This window comes from Tachypleus tridentatus, chromosome 9, assembly GCF_004210375.1.
Source record: "Tachypleus tridentatus isolate NWPU-2018 chromosome 9, ASM421037v1, whole genome shotgun sequence".
Classification (NCBI taxonomy): Eukaryota; Metazoa; Arthropoda; class Merostomata; order Xiphosura; family Limulidae; genus Tachypleus; species Tachypleus tridentatus.
The window spans coordinates 64,409,903-64,437,620 of NC_134833.1; the positions used below are offsets into that span (position 1 = coordinate 64,409,903).

Genomic DNA, 27,718 nt, shown 5'->3' on the forward strand with positions numbered 1-27,718 from the left:
TCTTATAAAAAAACATATTTTTATCTACCTCTTTCTATTTTAAAGCAGATTCTGTCTGTCATTGTGCAACAGGACCTATGATTATCCCTTTTCAAATGTTATACATAATTGTACCTTTCTATATTTCCACTCTCAACAACTTTCTCTCCGCCCTGTTTAAGCTTTTTTCTTCCTCTCTGGGTATGTTTAACACGTGATACATTAAGCTTAATTTCACTGGATAAAACTTTGAACTGTTTCTGAGAATACGTGTCCAACGATTTTTGTTCTTGCTCTTGTTTTTCTACAGCATAAAAGGATAATAGGTTTCACTATCGTGTAGTGCTTGCGTATAAGTTAATATTCAATTTCTTCTTTTCTGCCGCTTTCTTCCTTAAATCCTGGATAAAACGCTTTAATTCCAAATATAAGGTTGGCCTGATTTTACATAAGTGACGACACCAGCCACAACCAGTATTCTGGTAATTAACTCCGCGTCTTAAAACCCGATTTTGTTTTAACATGATAAGCCTAAATATAAATCAACCGCTGAACATTTAGTGGACTAACTGAACGGATGTAACATTGGGTACTGTTAAACACAATATGTAAAATAATAAGCTGAATACATCATCAGTTTCGCTCACATACGCAAGATAAAAGTATACATAGATGTATGCCGCCATTTAATGTGAAGGGGTAAAGTCTTATCACAGACAAAATATACGAGCAATGCTTAAATCTGGAGTTCGATTCCTGCGTTGGACAGAATACAGATAGCTCATTGCATAGATTTGCATCAAGAAAATAACCACATTAATCGCTACCCAATGGTGTGGTTAAATGTATTTTTTCTAACGAAAATCTAGGAGGTGGAACACAAAACTGACAAATATGTTCAACGTCTCCGAAAATAAATTATGATTGTCAATCAACAAAATGATATATAAATAGACGACGTTTAAAGGCAAATTGTCAACATGGATGCATGAAGAGTAAATTCTACCTTTACTTCAAAAATTATTATTATTACATAGGGAACCCATATAAATCCATGGATGATGTATTTTTATGTTTAGTGAAAGGTAAAAATTGCAGTACACAGTATACGTGTTGTGAGCTAATATTTTGAAATTATTCACAATTTCCACAGCAAATTAAACTTTTAAAACATTTTACAAATGCTATCTTGAAAACGAATTTCCTTGGCAGCGCCACCATATAAAATTGTGGAAATTCACAAGGACCGAGTGAGGAGAGGCAATAATGAAAACTTAATCTGCAACACAGATAAAGGAGGCATAAAAAATCAAAAGTCCAGAAAAGTGAATGACCATCGTTTGTAATGTTGGTTAAATTCAATTTTTTGATTTAAAATATAAAGAAATAAAACAAATATCTTTAAAGCAAGTGGCACATCAAAATTATTATCAAATTAGAAAGAAAACTTATATCTATATCTTGTGTGTACTTGTACTTTACATATACGTATATCTTATGTGTTTGCACTTTATATATATGTATATCTTGTATGCACGTGTACTTCATACATGTGTATATCTTGTACGTATGTGTACTTCTATATATCCGTATATCTTATGTGTTTGTGTATTTCATGTATACGTATATCTTATGTGTTTGTGTATTTCATGTATACGTATCTTATGTGTTTGTGTATTTCATGTATTCGAATATCTTATGTGTTAGTATATGAAATCATAGTATATTATGTGTACATGTACTTATTTACTATCAAATTTACGCCAATGAAATCGTAGCATATTATGCGTACATGTATTTATTTATTATCCAATTTACACCAACGAAATCGTAGTGTATGCATACATGTATTTATTTATTATCCAATTTACACTAATGAAATCATTACATATTCGCATTCGGTCAAACTAGACATCATCCTCAGATCAACATCCCTAGATGACCAATTTTAAGTTCCATGCTTGTAAGATTTTTATTTTTTTTTTGTGTTTTTTAATTTATAAAATTATATAGGTGCTTAAAGATGATTAAATATGGACTTCACGGTTACTGGAATTACAGTGATGGCCCGGCATGGCCAAGCGCGTAAGGCGCGCGACTCGTAATCCGAGGGTCGCGGGTTCGCGCCCGCATCGCGACAAACATACTCGCCCTCCCAGCCGTGGGGCGTTATATATGACAATCAATCGCACTATTCGTTGGTAAAAGAGTATCCCAAGAGTTGGCGGTGGGTGGGACGGCTAGCACAGATAGCCCTCGAGTAGCTTTGTGCGAAATTCAAAACAAACAACAGAATTACAACGACAGCCATAATAACCAGCATGTGTGCGTTACGTACTTTATCGCGTATAATTTTCAAACAATTATGTATGTATTTTTGGGTATCAACCCCACAACATATAGGAATATTTTGCCAGATTTATGATAGAACTTGTGGGAAGAACAACACACGTCCCATAAACCTTGGTATTCTGAATTCATTCTCCTAAAATCTTTACTCAGTTGCCTTTTTTTTGTTTGTTTGTTTACTTTGTCTCGTGCACTGGACTGAGTTACATTTATCAATGCTAACACAAAGTAAGAAATGGAAGCTCTCGTCATTCCTTCTCTTGTGACTAACATTAGAGAATATAGTTTATCAGTTATCACATCACACTCTACTGACCTCTACGCACATAATTTTTCCAAACAGAGAAACAACTATAACAAATCTTTGGTACTAGGCCTCTTATTCCACTAAGGTTTGAGGTGATGAGCTTGAATCCACAACTTCTATTGTATTTCATTTGTACCTCAATAGGCCTAAACGTTACAATACAAAACGTATAAAAGTTTGAGAAGGCTTGTAAGATTATACGTAAACCGTCGCAGGGTACCAAAACAACAATGAAGAACCAATGTTCGCGACTTCTGCAAAACGGTAAGTTTTGAATACTACCATATAAATACGACTGCAGCTTTAGGTTTAATATTTGCAAGAGGTTAATGGCTTACCTTATTATACGAATGTCTAGATGAATATTTTTCGTAAAAAAGACGACCAGATATCTGTTCTTGAGTAACGTAGCCTGTATAAGCACGATTTGGCAGAGTCGCTTTATAATAACCAAATAACATCCCAACCGTTTATGGTTTAGTAGGAATTTCCGCGTGTCAGGTACGTGTATTATATCCAGTGGTGAGATACTGACTAAAAACTACACATAAACTGGGGCTGGTTAATACAGGTTACCATGGATAGCAATCGTCTGCGTGAGGCGACTACACAAGGAAGTCCGCTCTGACGTCAAGCGAGAGGAAATAACCGTTCCACGTCAGATACTTGATAAAGTATTTCTCATCGTCTAAAACGTTTGATGTCTAAATATTTCCTCTTAGGCTCCACTGTTTTGACATGAAATATAGCCTGTTTCCTTCTCGAGTCTGACACTAAAGTAAAAGAATTTTCGTTCCACAGGCGGAAATAAAATGTCAGACGGCCTTAATCATAGCGGACCGGTTATTTCCTACAGCAGGTAGGGTAATGCCGATAAAAGGGCCTTGCTAAACCATTCACTATGCTATTTCCTTACCTAAGCACCACTGGAACTAGGACAGCCGGAAAGTGTTGTCAATTTACTGGTTAAAAAGGGCTCCATTTTTTTTACGCGTGTGTGTGTGTGTGTGTTTGCCAGCGTGTTGTAGTCTCATTTCTTGGAAGGGTTTAGGTTTGGATAGTTCTGAGTGTAAAATTGTATAAACATTTGTTCTTCATGTTAAATTCGTTAAAACGATGATAGATATTCTTAATCTGTAAAATTATAAAAATGGGACTTTAAATCATAAAATCCGTACTTTTATTATTCACCGTGAAAATATTTACTTCATATATTAGACTATCATCCAGTTTTCAAAACATTAAACAATTCGGCAGTGTAAATATACTGTTCTGAAGCATAGATATTTCAACTTCTTTGTTTCTTTCATTTTTTTTTCTTTTCATTATTAGAAGTATCAGAATCTGAGAAGTTTCACACTCACTGTCAAGGGATAGGCTGAACAAAGTCACATTTTAAATGTAGGATACGTTGTAAAAGACCTGAAATTTTAAGTTACTTAAAAACATTACACAACAAAGATACGAAGACGACTAATATAAAGGTAGCTAAATATTTAATTATACTTGACAAGATATATTACTGTTAGGCTTAGCATATTTTTAACACTCCATTCTTTTGCTAGTTTCGTATAAATATTTTTCCAACCAATATTGTGTTTCTTGCCTCCCAACAGGGAGCGAAACGCGTCATCGGTAACAGATATAACAAAGAATTTTTTTTTTTTTTTTGGAATTTCGCACAAAGCTACTCGAGGGCTATCTGTGCTAGCCGTCCCTAATTTAGCAGTGTAAGACTAGAGGGAAGGCAGCTAGTCATCACCACCCACCGCCAACTCTTGGGCTACTCTTTTACCAACGAATAGTGGGATTGACCGTCACATTATACACCCCCACGGCTGGGAGGGCGAGCATGTTTAGCGCGACGCGGGCGCGAACCCGCGACCCTCGGATTACGAGTCGCACGCCTTACGCGCTCGGCCATGCCAGGCCATATAAGAAAGAAAGTGTGATTGACGTACTGTTATTAAATACACTTCCAATTTTTGAAAAATTCCAATGGGCCAGATAAAGAATGTTGTGTTAAAAATACAAAAAAGGCTAATACGAATGACTTACTAGAGATATAATTTATTATAATTATGCTTCCCTAGATTGGAAAAGGCGTTGTTAACACCATAAAACAATATTTTTTTTTCATTTTTATTATAGTTATCGAACTCTTTAAAATATTAATTTTTATGTAACATATTCTTTGCAGAAACTTGGCAAAAGAGCTATAGCGTATAGATACGTTAATTTAATTACCGTTAGTGCGGTAATTTAAACTGTCTTGCTTTTAAATGCTAACTACACAATAAGGTGAAATTTCTTTGTTTGTTACAGAGGTCGAACTCTGAATTTTAGCATTTAAATCCTTGATTTTTTCTTATCTTAGTAACGGGTGAAATACCTTAAATCCCAGTGTTTCTGTTGTATTGCTTTAATGAAAAAATGAATACACAATATGTGAAATTCATGACGTATTATGAAATTACATGGTTTAAAGAAAATCAAGGAAGAAAATAATATCACAACATAAACTCGCTAACGCGAGTAGAAGGTACACCTAACCTTTCCAGGAGTGAACTGGATAAAGAAAGGAGGTTTATCTCATAGAAGCGTTTAGACTCGTTTTTTTTTTAAATCTAGAATGCATAACCATACACTTACGTGCAGTAAATAACGCGTCGGGCGTGGCCGAGTTTTAAACGGGTCCAGATTCATGTTTCGCTTAAAACTCTCTCTCCACCCTTTACGAATGTGGGTGCACTATAAAAGTGACAGTCAAATCCTAACAATCTTTAAGACAAGAAAGAGTAGCCTAAAAATTAGTGATGATTATTTATTGCCTTTCCTCTAGTTCTATGGCGCAGGTAACTTTGTTGCTTTGCGCTAATAAATGCAAAACAACCAACAAACATCTAGTTCTATCAGTTTAGACTTAGGGAAAAATATGCACAAATAGTCTTCGTGTAGCGTTGGGCCAATTTTCTAAAACTAGAAATAACTTATCATGAAAACCATCGAATAGATATCAAACATGGCAAACTGTGTCTTTGTTTTTTTTAACACCAAACTGTATATTTAATATTTACCACAAAACCTGAAAGGTTTGTTTTGTTTTGTTTTTAATTTCGCGCAAAGCTACTCGAGGGCTATCTGAGCTAGCCGTCCCTAATTTAGCAGTGTAAGACTGGAGGGAAGGCAGCTAGTCATCACCACCCACCGCCAACTCTTGGGCTACTCTTTTACCAACGAATAGTAGGATTGAGCGTCACATTATAACACCCCCACGGCTGAAAGGGCGAGCATGTTTGGCTCGACGGGGATGCGAACCCACGACCCTCAGATTACGAGTCGCACGCCTTAACCCACCTGGCCGTGCCGGGCCAACCTCAAAGGGTGAGTTGAAAGTTGTTTGTTTTTTTAGTTGCAGATTTTGAGGTAATGGCTAAAAGTTTGTACATGAAGTTTTTTCAACTTGTAAACTAATTTTACTTAAAAAATAAAATAAACTTTTCCTAAGAAAAATGAACAACATACAAGTAGTTTTGTGAAGTATATAGTGTATCTATTACTTCTACAAGACGGTCATAATATCATCAAAGCACATGCACAAGAAAACATTAGTCTTTTATCATCCCTTTATATAATATTGGGTTGAGGAATAATTCGTGAGCGTTTTTTCAAGTTAAAAAAATATATTCATAAATGAAACGCTTTCGCAAAATATTTCATGTGATTTGGTAGATAAATTTTGCTCTAATAGATGGTGTGTTTGATTTTCATATGTCTTTAATTTTTGCTTTCATTTTCAGCTCATTAAATGGAATGTCAAGTGGACAAAATCGACCATTTTCGACACCATCTGCTTTTCGCATTTAATTTCTTGCAATTTCGTTTTAAACAATGCATACTATATACCTAGGTATTACATGAAATAAAGTATCATAATAAATGTTTTGGGTGTAATGTGTTCATGCATTGAAGTATTGTATAGTCTTGCATGTAATGCTTGAATGAAATTATTTAAAAACGCTCACGAATTATTCCTCAACCTAATAATTGAATTGTTTATAACCTTAACGGTACGCCCTCTACCTTACGCCTCTTAGGCTTAGTTGAAGTTAGGTATGTCGACGAAATTCTGTACTGTAGCAAAATTACTTTATTTTAGTTATAATGGCAACTTTTGTGAACATAACTTAAATAAGTGATCTCGTATATTTTGATGAGAATTTATCAAATACTGGAGAAAGGTTTGTAGAATTAAAAACTCAACTGATTTTCTGTTATTGATCTTTAGGTTGTACTTCCGTATTTGTAAAAATATATGAGTATGATGGGAGCAAGACGCTGTGTGAAAATGCGAGTATGAGAAAAAAGTTTTAAAATTTTTCTGAAACGTATAATACATTTTCAAAATTGTGATGAAAACTTATCGTTAATATAATTTAAGGGTTGTTTGTAGTTAAGCACAAAGCTACACAATGAGGGTGGATTTACTGTTACGTTTATAGTAATATAAATGTAACCCTCGTATTAATTGGGCTTAAAGTCCCATTAAACGTTGGGGATATGAGGACAGAAAATTAAGTGGTACGGTTTATCATAATGTCTTTGTTGACGCTTGTGTCTAACCTACCTGACTAATTTCTCAACATTAATTATCCTCCGTAACTGAAGAAAGTCTTTGTTTATCTGAAAGTAATAGATAAACAAGTTAAAATATATGTCAAGGAAATAACTAGCTGAGACACCTACCTGTCGAAATGTTTGTTTTTAAACCCAAAGTTTAATAACGGACTGTTTGTGTTGTGCTTTCCATGGGTATCAAAACTCGATTTGGGGATCATTATGAGCCTTCAAACTTAAAGCTGAGCCGCTAGGGGAGGGAATTTGCTGGATTTTGGCGTTATAACCCCATAACTTTATTCTTGACCCATGTAATGACTGCTTCCAAATTTGTAATGTTGAACGATGAGTTTTATAACTATTTCACTTTGTATTAAAATATATAACAAAATACCGCTTTTCTGAAACTAGCGACTACTTTGATGGTTGAGCGCTTCCTTATGGGCCATGATGCAGCTTTGTGCGTAAAACAAACATAAACATGCCCATCATATCCTGGTGGTTAGCGCACTCAGTTCGCCATGGGAGTGTTGTATATTTGACAGTCAATTCTTGCTAAAGAGTAATCCAAGAGTTAGCAATGGATGACGTTGTTGCCAGCTGCCGTCTTATTTAGTTTAACACTCAAAATGAAAAAAAAACAAAAAAACTGCTATTCCTTCATTAGTTTTGTGCGAAATTCAACAAACATACAAACAAGTCCATTTTCTGCTTTGCACGTTACCTAAACGTACAGTGAAAGAAATCTAAAGAATATTTACTGATCAGCGCCACTCATTGTTCCCTGTGAGTCAGGGAAGCTTGTTTGATGGATTGATTACAAAGCTTTCTAGTATCATCTTCCTTTTAAATTCGTAAAAGGTATTTCAACTTAATGCAACATTTCTAATCAGAATTATTTACCAGTGTGGCCAAATTCGCACTAGTGTCCAGGCTGGGAATAAAACCCATGCTTTCCACCGAAAACACAGAATTGGTCACACATGTTGCGCAATACAATATGTGTTTTCTCAGAAGTATAAAGCCGTTTTCTCCTTGGTTTTCGCAATTTCTGTCGATGAAGATGGCCGAGGAAAGCTTACTTGCCGCTGTAAAGTGGCTAAAGATAAATACATGGCCATTATTTTATGCCAGATAAACACAGTACATTTAACTCCTCAACTTATTATATTAATAGCTGAACACTGTTGAGAAGCGAGTTCTGTCAGTAATAAAGTTGTTGTTGGTTTGTTTGTTTTTAGATTAAATGTCGAGCCCTTTATCAGTTTCTTTAGGGGATGGGGTGGGGGTTTTAGCTTGACTACCGGAAACGGTTACACCCCCCTGTAATCCACCCAACCTCCGAATTCGGTGTCATTGGCTTACAGGCTCGTGTCAAGTAAAGCAAAAACAAAACAGAAAAGGCGTCAATGATACTTAACACAAAAAAAGAAAAAAAAAGTATATCACATTTCGTCACAAGTGATTGTTAAAGGTTTCGGTTTCTATGCTTCATTAAACATTTATTAAAGTTGACCTACATCATGTCTGAAGGGCGGTTCCTAATACGTTTACTTGACAAGATACGTTATAACAAGGGTAAAATATATCATATATAATCAAGAGAAATAGGAATGCGGAACGCCTTAATAACCAAAGTTAACGAAATGACCTTTATTTAATAGTCAACACGAACGTACTTAAAATATCATTTCAGTAAATGAAGATCTTATGATATTATTTTAAAAATTCTTAAAATCCCTTAACACGAAACTAACTTACTATCTTTGTTAGAACTGTACTTGTTATTGTTAGTTACATTTTTGTATCTTTAAAAAGTTCAACCACTGGAATAATATTATAAACAGCGTGACTACTTACTTTACACGTCGTCCCGTCTAAAATAAAACGACGAATTTGTTCACATTTTTAGGCAAATAATATATGGTTTTGGTATATAACTGCCTGATGGTTTATATGCTACAATCTATCAACAACGCTAGTACATTTCTACGGTATTCCGGACTCTCCACTTTCGAAGTCATCAAACAGTTTCTGCGAACGCTGTTCACGAAACTACGGTCTGTAAGTAGAGGAAACCGTCTAAAAAGGCACTTCCTCTCTTACCAGGATTTCAGCCACACACGATTCCAGTGCACTTTCTGACACTTTTCAGAAAAGAATCCCGAGCCATGCTGCACGCTTTAAGAGCACACGGCAATATCCGGACGGCAGCAAGGTTTGTTTAGAAGCACGGAAGTTACGGGCACATCCTGTTTGCCTGACAAGAGGCGGAACTGGGCTTGCTCTTGGTTTTTTTTCTTCTTAAAAATAAAAATAAAGATGTAATTACATAAAAACAAAACTGGTAACCTTGATTATTTGAGGGTTTTTTTTTTCTTGATAGGCTAAAAATAGTTAGACACACCCTTGCTTGTTAAACACCAATATATTTCAGTTGAAGTAAAACGAGTTTTCACTTTTGATGTTGCTTTTGAGGTTTTTGTCAGTTTCAACAGAATAGGGCCAGAATATCTGTTAAAGACAATAACGTTATAAAATTTATAAGTACTTTTCTGTTTATTATAAAGCACGAAGCTCCATAGTGCTGGGCCCGGCAGGGCCAAGTGGTTAAGGCACTCGAATCGTAATCTGGAGATCATAGGTTGGAATCTCTGTCGTACCAAATATACTTGCCCTTTCAGCATACGTTATAATGTGACGGTCAATCCCACTATTCGTTGGTAAAAAGAATAGCTCAAGTGTTTGCGGTGGGTGGTAATGACTAGCTGCGTTTCTTCTAGTCTTACACTGCTAAACTAGGGACAGCTAGCGCAGATAGCCTTCGTGTAGCTATGCGCGAAATTCAAAACAAACCAAACCAAAACTTGTCGTTCAGTTACTGAATGGGGGTGGAGACGTAGTTACTTAGAAAATTATAACAGCTTTGTAACAGTTGTTATATTTTTAATGCATTGTTGTCAATGTAATGTGTTCGTTAAAAATTGTATAACGCCAGTACTTAATTCTTTAAGAAGGGAAGTGTGACAGGTTTACTATCATATATCTGTTTTGATTTGGGTGTTTGTTTAAATTTATATTTAGAAATGTACATAAGTTATACTGTTAAGTTCCCGACATGACCAAGTAGTTAGGACGCTCGACTCGTAAAATGAGGGTCGTGGGCTCAAATCCACGTCAACTAAAACATGCGCGTCTTTTCAGCCATGGGGGCGTTAAAAATGTCATGGTCAATCCCATTATTCTTTAGTAAAAAAACTAGCTCAAGAGTTGGCGGTGGGTGATGATGATTAGCTGCCCTCTCTTTAGTCTTACACTGCTAAACTAGGGACGGCTAGCGCAGCTAGTCCTCCTGTAGCTTTGCCAAATTCTAAAAACAAACAAACAAAACATATAATCTGTTAACTATGTATTGCAAAACTCCTTTACACGTTAAAAAGATTCTTGAATGTAAGAATCGACAATATATGTGTGTACATAAACGTTGTTTTGTCTATATTGTTGTGTAGGCTGAAATTTCTTGAAACTCTCTCATCACGCTTATAAATATAACCAACACGACGCGCTAAGAGACAATTAAATATTTTTGGTTTGTAAGAACTGGTGTAGTATAAACGTAGGAAGCTACAACTGTGATTAACGCTTATTAACTGAGGATATCAGATCCTTGACCAGGAATGTTTATAAATTTTGAACGTTACAAACCATTCAGCTTATTCAGATTCACATCAGGCATTAGTATTTTTATAAAATCATTATGTAACTTCAGCGGTGAAAGGTCTAGGTGTGATCAACGAAGAACGCGGAGCTACAAGCTCCCTACTAAGTGAATTGTATCTATATCGACTCACTACTAATTTGCTTATCGTAAACTTTCGATAAGACATCGAGAAAGTTCCAAACCAGATAGAAGATTCAATATTATTTGTAAAACATTTGTATGTAGATCATTATTTGTAACAACTATTATTGTAAATTGTACATTAAAGCACATTTGTAGTAAAAAAAGAAAAAACACTGTGTACATCAATCTTGTTGGCAAGCATCATAAATTAGATACATATCGACATTTATTTAACTTACAAATCTAAATTACATTTTAACTTGGTTTAAGGCTATATAAAATTTTAATACGTTACACATTCAACACATTAAAACATATGATGCAATATTATATTACAAGTTGTTATTCTTGTTTTGTTTTTAACATTGGAAATCATGTTAAAATACATAACGTAACTGATTTTGATAGAAACATTATGAATTACATGAATAAAAAAGTAAAAAATAGGTTTTATAAATCGCATTTACAGTGATGTGAAAACGTTAGGATACCCTATGAAAGCCTGTGTATTTTCGTGACATTTTTGGATATATAGATACTTAATCTCAATTTTAACAGTACTGAGACATTATAGGAATATAACTAAATAATTAAAACTGAAGAAAAGACTTTTCAAGATCTTCTGTAAATGTAATTCTACAAAAATGCATATTCTCACTGAGGAAAAAGTTAGGACACCCCCACATTTATTTCCACTTAAAATGGCTCAACTCACACACAGGTGTATCACACCAGGTGCACATAATTAGAAGATCGTTACTCAGCATTTTGAATGAGGCTTGCCCTGTTTAAACTTGACATTTAGTTTGGTGTGCTCCTGGCTGTTGAAGTGAGAGTGAGCACCATGGTGAGAGCAAAAGAGCTGTCTGAGACCTTCAGCTGATGAGCCTGGTAAGGGATTTAAAAAGATACCAAAAGATTTTGAAATCAGCCATTCCACTGTCCGGAAAATAGTCAACAAGTGGAGGGCTTTCAAAACAACTGCCAACGTGCCCAGGTCTGGTCGTCCAAGCAACTTCACCCCGAGAGCAGACCGCAAGGTGCTACAAGAGGTCTCCAAACACCCTAACATATCAACACGGGACCTATAGTAGGCTCTGGCTACTGTTGATGTGAAAGTGCATGCCTCTACAGTCAGAAAGAGACTGCACAAGTTTAACTTGCATGGGAGGTGTGCAAGGAGGAAACCTTTGCTCTCTAAGAGAAACATCAAGGCCAGACTGAAGTTTGCCAGAGAGAATGTAGACAAAGACCAGGACTTCTGGAATAATGTTCTTTGGACAGATGAGTCAAAAATTATATTATTTGGACACCAGAACAGAGGACATGTTTGGCGTAAACCAAATACAGCATTCCAGGAAAAGAACCTCATACCAACTGTGAAGCATGGAGGTGGAAGTGTCATGATTTGGGGCTGCTTTGCTGCAGCAGGACCTGGACAGCTCACAATCATAGAATACACCATAAATTCTTCTGTGTATCGGAGGGTGCTTGAGGATCATGTAAGACCATCTGTAAGAAAATTAAAGCTGAAGCAGAACTGGACCCTGCAACACGACAATGACCCAAAACATACCAGTAAATCCACCAAGGACTGGCTGATAACTAAGAAATAGAATGGCCGAGTTAAAGCCCAGATCTTAGTCCCATTGAGATGCTGTGGGGTGATTTGAAACGGGCTGTATATGCAAGAAACTCCTCGAACATCTCACAGCTGAAAAAATTCTGCATTGAGGAGTGGAGCAAACTTTCTTCAGACCGATGTCAGAGACTGGTAGATGGCTAGAAAAAGCGTCTCACTGCAGTTATTTCAGCCAAAGGGGGTAGGTAACACTAGCTATTAGGGGGTAGGGTGTCCTACCTTTTTCCTCAGTTAGAATATGCGTTTTTGTAGAATTACATTTACAGAAGGTCTTGAAAAGTTTTTCAGTTTTAATTCTTTAGTTATATTCCTATAATCTCTCAGCATTGTTGAAATTGAGATTAAATATCTATATATCCAAAAATGTTACACAAATACACAGGCTTTCATAAGGTGTCCTAACTTTTTCACATGACTGTATGAAGGTTGAATATAAACAACGTTTCTTATATAGTGTATAAGTAGATCATCTTTAATAAAACTGTCGTTTAAACGTATAAAACCTGTAAAAGACATATAATTAATTGTCCTCTACATATAATGTCACTACCTACGATTGTTTACAACTTTTATGAACTCTCAATGATGACATTTACAAAGGTCAGTTAATTCTCGCATATTAATTATTTCAAAATTCCATACTCCGTTAAAATTGTTCTAACATTTTTGTGTTTACCCGAAATTCTCAGTAAACACCAGATCGTTTGCATAAATGAACTTTTGAGTATACAATAATCTTACTATAATGGATGTAGAGAGCACATCTGGATCTATTTATGTACATAAACAAAACTACCACGCCATCTGTTGGATAACACCACAAACATCCATAAAAATTCACACTTTTGGTATTCAAGATTCAGACATTTAGAAAAATAACTGGGGTTTGCGCAACAACTATTTCTTTATACTTTAGCAGTGAAAGACAAGAGGAAAGGAAGCTAGTCGTCACCACCCACCACCAACTCTTAGGCTGTTCTTTTACCAACGAATAGTGGGATTTACCATCGCGTTACAACGGTCCTACTATGGTTGAAAGGAAGAGTATATTAGGTAGGATGGGAATTTGAACCCGTGACCCTCAGGTTGCGAGTCAAGCGCCCTAACCACCTGCCCATAAAAGTATTATCCTCACAATAAGTACACGACTTCCACTAGGGCTGTGTATGAAGGTTTCATTATACTTTCATTGATATTATTTTTCAAATGAATTTCTTAAACTGTCATTTTTTTCAATAAAGGATAGCACTTTTAGTATACGAAAACATTACAGTTTAGTACTTACTAGCACAAACAACCACCCGTAGCTTGGCGCTGCTGCTATTGAAAGTAATTTGTATTGTGCCCTCCAGAGGTTCAACGCAAAGGCTATAGCAGTGAACCTTCAGAATTACAATTCTAAAATCAGGGGTTCGATTCCCCTCGACGGACACAGCAAACAGCGGGATGTGGCTTTGCCATAAGAAAAACACAAAATACACATACACTGTTACAAAGCGGGTTTTGACACCTTGGGAGTACAAAGCACAGTTAGCTTATTGTGTAGCTTTGTGCTTTTAAGAAACACCAATTTTTATTGTATATGTCTATTGTATGTAACAGGCGTATTTCGGTTTACGTTCTCGTTACTTTGTAAACTAAGAACGTTTTTTGTTTGTTTCTGCTTCATTTATATTATCATTCATGTTTTTGTATGTGTGTTTGAATAGAAAAAAGAATAATTTGAAACATGTGGTTACTATTATATAATCTGATGTGCTTTTACGAGTTTGGCAGTTGGTATTTTTTAGATTTTACCCTCTCACGGTTTAAATGGCAACATATATTTACTTGGGTAGATATTTCAAAATTTTAGTGAAGGTGGCCTTCGTTTAGTTAATGTCCTTGCAAACAGGATGTAGATGGTCGTAGACTTGCTTGAAACATCGCCTTGGGATAATATTACGTGCTACAGTAGTCATACCAGCAAACTTATTTTCCTCTGCTCCCCATCATATACATCGCCTTTCTCTTAAGATGTGGGGTCTACCCCGGTGGAGGGGGCAGCGGAAGTAAATTTCTTTATCTGGCGGGTTTGCGCCCGCGTCGCGCTAAACATGCTCGCCCTCCCAGCCGTGGGGGCGTATAATGTGACGATCAATCCAACTTTTCGTTGGTAAAAGAGTAACCCAAGAGTTGGCGGTGGGTGGTGATGACTAGCTGCCTTCCCTCTAGTCTTACACTGCTAAATTAGGGACGGCTAGCACAGATAGTTCTCGAGTAGCTTTGTGCGAAATTCCAAAAAAACAAACAAAACAAAATCTTTATCTGTGTAATGATCGTACATAATTATGTATTGTGGATGCCGCACTAAGGCCCTTGTATGACAAAAAAAAAAGTGAAATTAATACATTTCATTTATACTTCATCCAGCTAGAACTTCTTTCCTCCTTACTACAACAGATAGAATTTGTTTTAAAACCAAAACAACAGAGGCTGGCCAGAGTCTCTGTTCAAGTGCAGTATTTTTTTTTTACCAATGTTGAACTTCAATATACATGCCCTCTTCACTGGTTCAGCGATAAGTCTGAGGATTTGAGACTCTAAAAATTGGGTTTTGATACTAGCTATGGGCAGAGGACAAGTAGCCCGTCGTGTGGCTTTGCACTTAACAATAAAACCAACAAACAGCATACACCACTGTAATTGTTTGTTTTGTGCTAGAATTTGTTTTTTACTTTGTTGTCAGTTTCATTTCTCCCCAAATATATCCTTTAAATCTCCCGTTAGCCAACTTATTAAGTTAAACGTTGAATTCTGTACTCGAATATTTACTTATTGGAGTTCATTTAGAATGTGCTTCTTTGTTTTACTTGGAGTCGATCTTGAATTTGCTTTTTTGGTTTGTGGAATACTACCTGTTAAGATCACGCCAAAGTTATAACGGAGAGGAGGAAACTGTATCTTAGTCAAGGGTAGGATGCGAAATTATAATAAGGATAAGGACAATATTTATCTCTTGGATCAACTCTCTATGCATCAAAGTAGGTTTTATAACAGAACCATAAGTAAAAACGTGTAATGTACATGTCTGCTAAAGAATCTCGGAGGTGGCCTTATTACGTGCAAGAAAGGATACACTGTGCTCTGTGTTTATTTGGTATAAGCAAAGAACATGTTTGGTTTAGTCCTACACTAATTCAGATATATAAATGTACGTACAGAGCCAGCTTTAACTACCGCAGGGACTTATGCAAGGTACAAAGTCAGAACCCCTTATGGTATTCTACAAAACACAATGTAACAGATATTGTTCAACAAAACAATGTGGTAGGCTTGTTAACGTGTAGACCTATTATTTTGGAGGTTTCATTGTTTTCTTTAAGACCACTGATAAAATATCTGTGCAGATTCCCCACCCCTAACCTCTTCTGACTTGTCTTACTTTAAGGGCAGTTCTGTGGATGTAATACATCATTGAGAGAGAGATGACATGTTGGTAGACAAATCTATAATTTACTAAGCAAGAAATTTGGAAAATATGTTGTTTGTTACGATGTTAGTGAAAGAATATTTTGGAGTCGTAATAACTGTAATATTTATAGATTTCGTGACTTAGAGGTTGAAACAACGTTTATTGGTTCATTCGGGGTTTAAAAAAAGGAGAAATTTGCTATGGTGGCGTAATTTCGACTTACATGCGAATTTTATTAGTAGAATTCAACTACTTCTAAACCTATTGGTAATTTATAGAAATTTAATATTAGCATTTATCTAACAAAGTAATTGGTATACATAATTTTTTTTTGGTAACTATATTTACCAAAGTATACGTTCTTATGCAGTAGTCAAATTAATTTTAGTAGGTGGCGTGGAATCCATACTGTAGTTGTTACCGTTCTTTCCCCATTTGAACTGTTATAAAAAAATGTATCTTCTAGAATATAATTTGTTTTTCTCAATGCAGTAACATAAAACAATAATTATTTTATATATATATACACAAGAATAAAACGAATCTCCTGCATGTAATCTATTCGAAATATCTGTGATGCATTTAATATATTTTTAGAGCACTTGGGATAAAAGTACGATTTACTGTTTTAAAATTTTAACTACGGTATTTGTTTTTCTTTACTTCACGCTAATATTTTAACAAATAAGTAAAATCGGAGATTATAGTTTTTCATGCTTTTCTTCGAAACATATTTGTACACTTGCTAGAATTAATTTCACCATTTGTTTAAGACGTGGCGACTTTGGGACTAAAGGCGTTTCTTACTTGTACACTTCCTTGAAGGCTACATGGAAAACATATAGTATTCCAACGTACTACATACGCGCATATTAAATGTTTCCAACGTATAAATATTTAAAGTCCACAAAAACAGAAAGTGAAAGTTATTAATGTACATAAGTAATTATTAAATAGTGGCGCTGGAAATGTGTACAGTTGGTATAAGTTCAAATACATTTTCTTTATAAAAATAACTAACTTTGTTAACGTGTTTGACACAGTACTGTGCACCCAGTCAAAAAAAACAAACTTGTAAATCGAGTGACATCGAGAAATATTTACCTTCGGGTCCTTCTTGTTTCTCAACTGTTTCATAAAAATAAACATTTGAATGTGATAATAGCACAGCAGTTGTCCTCTTGTGGTGTCCCATGGCACACGTGACTAAAGACAAGTGTTATTAGTACTCAGGAGTGTATCCACTGGGATGGTATGAGGGCAAATCCCCATTGAGACTGACGTGAATGTGTTACTTTTTGTACAAACAAGTGTAGTCACATTGCGTAACTTGAACCAAAAGAAATATCTTCAGTCAGGCGAGGCCCGATATGGCCATGTGGCTAAGGCGCTCGACTCATAATCTGAGGGTCGCGGATTCGAATCCCGTCACACCAACCTAGCTCGACTTTTCAGCCGTGGGAGTGTTATAATGTTCAATCAATCCCATATTTATTGATAAAAGGTAGACCAAGAGTTGGCAGTGGGTGGTGATGACTAGCTGTCTTCCTCTAGTCTTACACTGCTAAACTATAGACGATTAACGCAAATAGCCCTCATGTAGCTTTGCGCGAAATTCAAAACAAAACAAACCAGTCAGGTGATTTCAGAGTGTTTAATGATAGAAAAAAACTACTGTGCAAAAACGGTCCATGATAATTTTGGCTTTTCTGATAATTTTAAAATAAAACTTCTTAAAGGCAAAAAAACAACAACATATTTCCTTTGTAATTAATAACACTTTATTCACTCCCCTCCCAATATATCAGGTCATCCCTTAAGTAATGTGCGATTTTAAGTTCAGAAAAAGAGAAAGGATTTCAAACGCTTTTAAATGTTATTTAATCAATAATGTATGTTCCATTATTATTAATTACTTCCTGTCAATGAATCATAAGCTTCTGAATGCTATTTTTATAAAATTCTTGGGGTTTGGAGGAAAAGAATGTAAAGAGGTTAGTTTGACATGTTCATGTGTTCTAAACTCTTTTCCATCAAGATAGTACTGCAAACTTCGGAATAGATGATGGTCAGATGAGGCAAGGTCCAGAGAATAAAAAGGATATGGAAGTTTTTCTCATTCTAGCTCTTCAGTCTTTGCAGATTTGATCCATGGTGTATGGATTCGTGCATTTTCATGATGTAACACAATACTTTTACGATTCATCAAAGCAGGTCTCTTTTCTTTCAGTACAACATTCAAGCGCTCTAACTGTTGTCAACAGAAGTCAAATGTAATCGTTACATTGAGTGGCAGCAACTCAAAGTGGATCACACTGACAATATCCCACCAAACGCTTAACAAGACTTTCCTAGGGTGGAGGTCCATTTTGGCTGTGCTTTAGCCAGTTTACCTGCACAGAGCCATTATCTGCGGCGCTTAAAATTTTATAATATATCCATTTTTCATCTCCAGTCTCTAACCTCTCCAAAAGATTAGTTACATTCACGAAAGTGCAAATGTTCACTCTTGCTCAAAGGTTGGATTCTGTCAAATCATTGAAGACCCATTTTCCAAGTTTTGACACCTTTCCAAGCTGTTGCAAATGACGGTGAACTGTTGAGTGGGTTGAATTAAGCTTCTGTGCTGGTTACAGCACAAGCTTCATCAAGTCAGCAGCAATTAATCACTAAACTCAACAGGACGACCTGAACGTGGCGCATCACTTGAGCTGTAGTCACCTGATCTGAACTTCTGAAACCACCTTCAACATTTTCTTTCATTGAGAGACTCTGCACCATAAACACCTTGAATGTTTCTGCTGCACTATTGCCTTTTTTAAACTCATAAAGCATTATATGCCTAATGTGCTCCTCAGACACATCCATCTTCATAAAGTTTATTTGATTAATAATCTGAAAAAATGTAGTTGGGTTGTTTTTTTTATTTACCTGAACATTTTTGTACACGCCCTACTATATATTTTAGTATAAAGACAGAAATGGTGATGGATGCACTTTCTGTATTAAATTTTCGGACATAACTTATGGGATGACCTGATAAATCCTAGAAACGCCGTTTTCTAAATATAGCACAGGAAGTTCAAAAGAAACGCTTGCATAAGAGTGAAATAAACATACACAGGCAGAACTAAAACAGGTTTATGGTTTCAAAATATAGTGGTTGCTACAACAAGAAAAGCCTTCATTGACAGGTGGAACACTGGTAAGTCTATGGACTTACAATGCTAAAATCCGGGGTTCTATTCCCTACGATGGGCACAGCAGACAGAAGAACTTGACTTTGCTCTAAAAACAATCCAACCAAACGAAATCTTCACTGACAAAGACTAGATGGACTGTGCTAATAACAGAGATTGAAGTTAAGCACAAAACTACACAATGGTCTATCTGAGGTCTGCTCACCACGGGTGTCGAAACCCGGTTTTTAGCCGTTGTAAGTCCGAAGACACACCACTGTGCCACTTTGGGGAAATACCAAGCTTTTTCAGAACAAGGACTTAATTTGGTCTTTTTAATTTGTGCTTCTGACTGGGTAAAACTTTCACCCAGGGAAAAAAGAGATCAGTATCACGGTGAATGAATATCACCAATCATACAATAAATTCAAGAGCAAATAAAAATCATTAGTTTTATTATTTATTTTAGTGTAGCTTGATTTATAAATTTAATTTTTGTTGATGTTGTACTCATTCTAGTTGTAGTTCGTTGTATATTTAAGTCATTTTTTGCTTTTGTATTTCGCGCAAAGCTACTCAAGGGCTATCTGCACTAGCCGTCCCTAATTTAGCAGTGTAAGAGTAGAGGGAAGGCAGCTAGTCATCACCACCCACCACTAACTCTTGGGCTACTCTTTTACCAACGAATAGTGGGATTGACCGTCACATTATAACGCTCCCACGGCTGAAAGGGCGAACATAGTTGGTGCAACAGGGATTCGAACCCGCGACCTTCGGATTGCAAACGTCTTAACACATTTGGCCATGCCGGGCCTATTTAAGTCATAATAATAAATATGTTTGCATTTTAATTTAGTTTTTTGTGTGTACGTATTTTTCTAACTGTAATGAGTGAACTGTTGGGAGAAACTTACAAGAATGAATGATATTGGAAAAATTTGAGAAGCACTGGTCCAAATTATTTAAATCAATGATCATTTTTATAACATATTTAGTGAAACATTAACTCATAGGTTATACTAACTTGTACAAATATTTGTACCTCCATTCCACATGGGAAAAATTCAGTAGTATAAGACAATACAAGTTATAGCCTTTGCCAGAAACAGTAATTCATGCAAGTACATGACTATCTATATCTTGTTTGCAAATACGTTAATTAATACGTAAATTAAACACATTCTGTCTGCACTAAAAAAAACGAGCTTGAATGTATCTAGTTTAAACTATATTTTTTATTTTAGTTATAGAAAGGGAAAATGTCGCAGTTTTCACCTACGAGTCTTCCCCCTTCCAGAACTCATGGATTTCTAGGTCCAAACAAAAACAATTTCAATTGAATTAATTCAAAGTTAACCAAAATAGTCTTAGTTTGTTAATCATGGAACAAAGAAACTTCATTAAACACACAAGCCTCAAAAGGTAGGTAACAAAACTACATCGCATGATAATTTTGGAAATATTACCTAGGACAAACAGTAAAATAAGCTTTACATTATAACAAACCATGAATCTAACAGAATACAAACTTAACCTGAAATATTAAATACAACAAATTTAATTTAAAAAACAAAAAATGACAATAATTTGGCAGATAAAATGGTAAGCGAAATTAATAGTACACGTTTGTTAGTTTTAGAGCAAAGCCATGTTAAGATCTCTGCTGTGCCCACTGCAAGGAATAGAACACCGAATTAAGTACGTAGACTTACTGTTGTTCCAGTACACAATTATTAACCTAATAAAACATTTATCTGAATATGTTATATAATTTATGGGCCCAAAAAAACATTTTAAATAAAATGTAATCTTGTTAAATGTGTTACAAGAGAACAAAACAGACTTGAATTAAACTGAATATGGAATTGCTGAACAATACACAGCATAAACCTAAAATAGGTGGAATAAAACACTAGATAAAGTAATTAAACCGAAACAGAACCAGACGAGTTTAATATAGTATAAACGTATATAAAATACAAAGTAAACTGAACTCTGTACAGAGTGGACTCAAACATACTGGTAAAGATTTCAGTTGTAATAATTTTACACTTAGAACTCAAGGTAACCCTTGTAATAAAGAACCAGACGAGTTTAATATAGTATAAACGTATATAAAATACAAAGTAAACTGAACTCTATACAGAGTGGACTCAAACATACTGGTAAAGATTTCAGTTGTAATAATTTTACACTTAGAACTCAAGGTAACCCTTGTAATAAGTAAGCGAAATAACTTTCAGTTACGTGCAAGTGTTATCTGATAAACAAAACAGCTTCCAAGTGAAATTAAAATATCATGTGGGCTACAACTCGAGTTACATCAAATAAAATAAATGTCATAAAACTGGAACACGATTATAAACTCAAAATGATTACAAGCCTATATAAAATCAAGCAAGAACTAAGAGAAGTAGAATTCGGATATAAGTTAAAGATAACGTTTTAAATAGGATAGAAGACGAAAGACTTTCGAAACGTCGTCCTCTACATTTGTGTCTCCACAACAAGCAGTTGCCGTCCATTCTACAAAGTTTCAAAATGTTTACTACTTCTTCACCTAAAAACAAAAACTGTTTTTATGTTTTTATCATTCAAATTAAATATGGCTGATTCGGAGCAGGAAAATTCTAAGCTGAAAAGACGTGTAACCTGGAGCATGGTGGTGGGTTAAAAAAATGCCGGTGAAAATTCTTATGAAAGCTATATGAATAGCTATCACTTTGGCAGCCAGTTTTGATTTCATTTCTTTAAGTTGCACGCTTAATCCTTTTTATTCTTATTTAATTTTTTCCGGTATTGTCCAGTTATAAGGATAACTGGATATATTACTTACAAAAATCATACAAACCTATGTCTGTTCTAGGTAATTTTCTTACTGTATTTAAACAATAAGTATTAACTTATTGCACAAGAAATTGTATTGTATTGAACAAGGTATTGTATTGGGTTCAAAAACTTCGTAGATGTAGGATATTTTAATCATTCTTTATATTTCTAATAAGTCAACTTATTTATTTCACACTAACTTTTTCAGTCATCAGTAAATATCTATAAGGAATAATGGTTTAACCTTTCACAGTTCAAATGTTTCACAGCATACACAACAAATATTTGTAAACATGTAAATTATATAATATAATCCACATATTAATTTGAAAATCTTCATTCCATCTTTCCTTCCCATATAGCAACAATTGAACTAAATTAATAATTAACATTTTGTCTATTTTTCAACGACTTACTAAAAATTTGTTTGTGGAGTATACATACAAGGTAAGATACGCTTCTCATACTAACTTTCTTGTTATGTGTAGATGTGTAATAAACCAAAATTCAATATTTTCAGTATTTCCCAGAAAAATGTTTTTTGTATGCATCACAAGATAATATTACTAAAATATTTCTTCAGAAAAGCACAATAATTCACAGCAATTACCACATGAAGCATAACCAACACCATTTCAAATGGGATTCTACAGACAATTAAGGTAGAGCATTAAGTGAGATTTTGGTTCTTATAGGATCGAAGGTAATTTCTAACAAGTTCTACAAATTATCTATACTAAACTGTACACAGAAACTGACATCTGTCATGTGTATACGGAAAGATAGACTACAGTGTAGGCCTATTATTCTGATAAATTTATTAAATTTAAAGGAATGTATTGACAATAGCACTTTGTCTCTAATAGAGTAGGAGGCCCGGCATGGCCAAGGGTTTTAAGGCGTTCAACTCGTAATCTGAGGGTCGTGGGTTCAAATCCCGGTCGTACCAAAACATGCTCGCCCTTTCAGCCGTGGGGGCAGTATAATGTTACAGTCAATCCCACTATTCGTTGGTAAAAGAGTAACCCAAGAGTTGGCGGTGGGTGGTGATGACTAGCTACGTTCCATCTAGTCTTACACTGCTAAATTAGGGACGGCTAGCACAGATAGCCCTCGAGTAGCTTTGTGTGAAAAAAATAAAACTAATAGATCTGTAATAATATTAGTTTACACTGAACTAAAAACTTATAAGGAACATAAAAAAGCTGGCATTGGTTAAATTGTATTAGTTACATGAACGAAAAGATATAATACTGATACCTCAGCAGTTACTAATACACAAAATATAATTTCATGCACAATAAACATATCAAGGAAGGCAAATTTAGTAGCACAGTTTATATAGTTTAAATATTGTATAACAGACAGTAAAAAACATCCTTTTGTGTACAAGTCCACCTACTAATGATTCATTCAAGAAATTTCTACTTTTATGGTTTGTTTTTACAGAACAGAAAGTATTATCAATGTTTCATACCATTTCGAAACAAATTTTATAAAGATAATAAAAAATTGAAAGAGATGAGTAAAATTAAATGTTGTAGTTTATGAAAATATCTTCTCATAAATAAATAAACACCCCTGAACTGTAAACGTATTGTACACAATATATGCTATTGTTATATAAGGTACAGAATAAAAAATCAAAGCTGTGTTACTAGTAAACTGTAAAAAGGAGGATATGGTAAAAACAATCATTCCATATCTAAAAGTAGCTAGTACACAAGCACAGTTTCTATGATAGATTAAATATTTATTCTGTATTATTTTCCATTTCTTTCTCAGTAGATACTGTACACATATCCGATGAGGTTTAAGTTAATTCTCAGATTAACTTGAGTTTACCATAAATATACATTACATTTGCTTACTGAACACTGGATTAAAGAATCTGTGGACAACACCATATAAGTTTATTTTATAAACACAAAAAACACTAAAAAATAATTCAGTGTTGATTAATTTGTTATTAAGTACAAAATTACACAGTGGTTTATACATGTTGTTCTGGTACACTGAAAGTATTGAAACATAGCTTTTTAATGTTAAAAGTCCATTGTCCTACTGTTGAACCACCTGGAAGCCTTTTCTAGAATATAATAGAGTCAAAGTAAGTTTAATGACGTGAAATATAGAATCACTAAACATACAGTATAAACTCAGTATAAGTGCTGTAAAACATCATACAAATTAATTAAACCCAAACTGAACCAGATGACTTGAATACAATATAAAAGTAAGTAAAATACTAGTAAATTGATTTTTGTACATACAAGAGTAAAAATAAACAGTACTAAATTGAAAGAAATAAAATTAGTTCACACATAAAGCTAAAAATAACCACTAACAAGTAAAAGAAAATAAATGACCTCATTGTACATACAAATGTTATTTGATGAACAAAATGTAAACAGAGTAAAAACATTTGATATACAAATTACAATTTGAAATGGATAAACCAGATAAATATAATAAACTGACAAATAATTATAAACTGAAATTTATCACAAGACTAAGTGAAATGAGACAAAACTTATGATATTTAAGTAGAATTTAAAATAATAATTTAACAGACAAGTTTATAAATCCTTAACCCAAGTGGAATCAGGTAACAGATATGACAAGGTAATCAAGTCTGAATCATGGGCTCTCCAGTTTACATCAACTTTACTGGATACAAACAATGTCTCACCCAAATATTTTTGTATATAGTTTACATTTTCATTTTTATTACTCTTTTTTTTAAGATATCTTTAAAGTTTGTTTGCTTCAAAGTGAAAATAGAATTAGGTAGGTAATTTGGTAATTATTGCTTGTATTTTTCAAGATGAGAAATTACACATTGTTGCAAAATATTTAGTACTTTATTACATAAAATTGGTGTCTCATTAGAAAGAAATGGTTCTATTTCAATAAAACAGTTGTCAAACCCATTTTTCAGTTTAATACAAGAGACAAAAAATTTCAAAAAATGATTAGAAAATATAAAAGACATACTTGTACGATAAACAATTTTGTCTGAACACAAAAGAAAAAACTATGATAATTCAATTCATGTAAAGAAAAATTTAGAGCAATTGTCCACAACTGAAACATTGTTCAAAAACTTCTTGAATATTTATAAACATTAGAAAAATTTTGGTGGTCTACTTTATTTGATTATCGTATTCAAGTCTTATAATTTTTCATAAAGTATGCATATTATGCTTTATCACAGTTTTTGCAAAACTGTATTTATGAATAGGAATGCAATATCAAAAGTTAGTTTGTTTTAAATCAAGAGTCAGTAATCATGGAAGTGGGGCATTGTTATAGATCCCAGCTCCACAGCCCAAACAAACACTCAGATTTTACCATCAGGTGACAAACATTTTAACAAAGTCTGACACTGGTTGACAGGAAGTATTCCTTCTTGTCGTACATCAAAGGTCAACAACAGTTAATATATTATGTTGGAAATAATATTTCTACAATTGAAGAATCATCCCATTCAGTCAGCCTAATATTGTTTGTATCATGTTCCATTACCTGTGTCAGACCACCTTGGTTTTTCATTCCAATATTCTTTCATTCTTTTCAAGCATGATATCTGATGGACAAAAGATAAATATGTCTGTAAGAAATCTCAAGATATATTTTTTACTATCTAGAGAAAGACCAAGTTTTATCTTCTTTTGTGGCTGCTGAAACCATATGTTTTCCTCCACCTTTAGTGACAAAATGATCACCATTTCTTACAGTAATGAATGACCACATGATGCTAATATTTTAATTTTGTTTGCCTTTTAACAATGAACTTTCTTTACCTTATTTCTATTTTCTGTGTTTAATATATTTTGCTTCACAAAATTAAGAAACTGGTGCCATACTTCTATATTTAATTATTGTGTGCCTGCTATTATTTCTTGTCTTGTCATACTTGTTTTATGAGCTCTAAATTTCTAACTAATATAATAAATGCTTGTATTTAATTTGTTTCTGATGGTTTTATTTCAACTTTCTATTTTCTTTATTTCATAAAATTTTGTCAATAAAATTTCAAACTGTCTTATTTGAGACCTTCATGATGTCAACCCTATTAATTGACATGATCCCAGTATATGGCGAGTCAGTTGTATTCATATGCATTGAGTTGGTGTGAAGATGGAAGGCTCGTATAACCATCTCCTTAAAGACAATCCACAACTCCTAGGTACTTCTAATGTCCTAAAAGAACCATTCCAGTTTCACTGCCAACAAATGTAATGAAAAACTAGTCAGACTTATATGATATTAACACTTTTATTGATGAGGAGAGAACAGTATATTTTATCATTGAATTATAAAAAGAAAATAAATATTCACTTATCCAGCTGCTTAATAGACATAGCTTCCTTACTTCTTATTAGTAGTGTATTTAACAACAAAGATTTATTTACTTCATTAAATGGAAAATAGTGGATCATTAACAAGTTGTTGCATTAGACTGAATACCTTGTATGTAAGTAGGATATTTAACTAATCTTAATTGTTTCAAACCTTCATAAACAATGTTCTTTTCTCCTTCATATGTGAGTGGGTGTATTAATTCAGAAGTTTCAGTGAACTAATACACTAAACATTTCTCAACATTATATATATATATATATATATACAGGAAGTTATATAAACGAGCTATCCATTAATGTGAAGCCCTTTATTTTATTTTTTGTTTTTATAAAGCTAAACATATGAACTGAAAAAAATAGTTTTAATAGTTTTTATAAATATTGACTAAGAATGAAAGTTTAGCAACACACACACATATAGACATTTAAAATATTTTTGCCATGTCTCAAAATCTGTCTCTAATGTTACTATTTTTAATGGAGATTACATATATGAAATTTGAGAAGTTTTGAAAACAAGCATAACAGTGTCGAGTGAATGTATGCTTGGTTACAGTCAGTTGTGTCATTATACACTAGTACTCACAGAAACATGTTGTAGCCAATAGAAGAATGTTTCACATGATAGTCTCCCAACTAGTGATGGAGAACAGCAATAAAACACTATGATGAAAAATAATTTTAATAAGTTCTACCAACTATCTTGTATGTAAAAGCTTGTGTTTGCTGATGTTTACAGATTGTACAGAGTAAGAAATATGTATTTATCGTTTATAAACTTATCTAAACCAGATGAACATGTTAAGATCTTGTCTGGACTGAAAAAGATGGACCTGTGATAATAATATTTTACACCAAACAAAAACCTATAAGAATAAAGTATGCCTAGTTATGTTGTGTTACAGTAATATAAAATAAAGGTTATGATACTAGCAGCTCACTAGATAGTTCATACACAAAATGAATGACTCAAGCAGACAGACAATACTTTATATCATGCACTATAACCACGTCAAGAAAAACAAAACTTTGGCAGCACAGTTTACACAAAGCTTAAATATTTTGCTTCCAAGTTACATAACAGACAATACTGAAAGTAAAGAGTTTCTTCTTATGTGAGAAGTCTATTCATACAAACCTGCTGTTGATTC

General features: G+C 34.1%; 1 protein-coding gene across 3 annotated transcripts in view; it reads right to left on the reverse strand.

Annotated features, from left to right (window-relative positions):
• LOC143225322 (transcription factor ETV7-like) overlaps window positions 1-9,434 on the reverse strand; it is a 98,012-nt gene extending 88,578 nt beyond the window's left edge. For 2 of the 3 annotated variants that reach the window (XM_076454483.1, XM_076454485.1), the window contains exon 1: window positions 9,113-9,434. The gene's annotated coding sequence lies outside the window, so the exon portion shown is untranslated. Of the gene's footprint in view, window positions 1-8,155; window positions 8,352-9,112 lie in introns of all 3 variants that reach the window. The other variant, XM_076454486.1, reaches the window with a different exon arrangement.
• Between the last annotated feature and the right edge of the window lie 18,284 nt (window positions 9,435-27,718).